At 33.8% G+C, this 1,168-nt stretch overlaps 1 protein-coding gene across 1 annotated transcript in view; it reads left to right on the top strand.

Annotated features, from left to right (window-relative positions):
* LOC106882031 (uncharacterized) overlaps nt 1-1,168 on the top strand; it is a 368,303-nt gene that overhangs the window by 88,773 nt on the left and 278,362 nt on the right. The window contains exon 2 of the mRNA XM_052974695.1: nt 510-527. The gene's annotated coding sequence lies outside the window, so the exon portion shown is untranslated. The remainder of the gene's footprint in view (nt 1-509; nt 528-1,168) is intronic.

Here is a 1,168-nt window from a genome sequence, read left to right as displayed (position 1 = left end):
ATATATATATATATATACAACGGGTTTCTACACAGTATAAGTTTACCAAATTCACCCACAAGCCTCTGGTCTTCCCGGAACAAAATTAGAAAACTCTTGCTCAAGGTGCTGCATAATGGAAACCAAAAAAAACCATTTAGTTGTAAAGCCCACTTTTTGACCACTTAGTTATGCTAGTCTCTATAAGCCATGACTTCTAGCGGTTCGGCAAAAGAACTGATAGAAAAATTACCAGGATTTAAAAAATAACTAAGCACAAGTCGATTCGTTCGACTAAAACTTCTTCAAGGCGGTACCACACCATGATATGACTGGAACAAGATAAAAAATTAATAGATGTAGAAATCAGTAATAATCAAATTTATAAGGATTTGTAATGCAGTGCCACCCCAATTTAAGGTTTAAAATGATAAATCTATAACAGTTCTTTGCATATATTATGTAATTATTTGTTGCAGAATATTTGTTTGTAAATATCATTAAATTCACTTTTTTCTTCTCTTTTTCAGTTACTTACAACTACAGATGTAAGTACCACGTGTTTATTTCCTTTATGTACTATGCACCTCATTATTATTTCGTTAATTGCATGCTGCGTCTTCTTTAAAGTATGTATGCATACATATATGTGTGTGTATGCTCATGTGTGTGTGTATGTGTATGGTTGCATGCTTGTGTGTATATACACACATATATATATTATATATATATATATACAAATATATATATATACATATACATGTATGCATATCTGCGTAGATGTGTATATATATACATACATATAGATAGATATAGATATAAATATAGATAGGAGTGTGTGAGTGTGAACGTATTCCTTATGGTGTCATTGCTGTAATAATGTCTTAGTTAAGACGTTGCCTGACTGCTGACGAGCACGAAGGAAAGATGGTCGAGGCTTACTGAAGTCAACTTGTGTACCGTTGCACTCTGACACTAGTAATTGATCTCTGAAACGCATGTTTATTCGGATAAACTAAGATATACATAAGTCTGGCTGTACGAGCGTAATCTGTTTGTATAATCCTTCTTTAATCCAATGGGAATCTGCTATGACATCACATTGCACTTAGAGAACACTTGTATATGCACACACACACACACACACACACACACACACACACACACACACACACACACACACACACAC

This window comes from Octopus bimaculoides, chromosome 19 (genome assembly GCF_001194135.2).
Source record: "Octopus bimaculoides isolate UCB-OBI-ISO-001 chromosome 19, ASM119413v2, whole genome shotgun sequence".
Lineage (NCBI taxonomy): Eukaryota > Metazoa > Mollusca > Cephalopoda > Octopoda > Octopodidae > Octopus > Octopus bimaculoides.
This window is presented reverse-complemented; position numbering and strand designations above follow the sequence as displayed.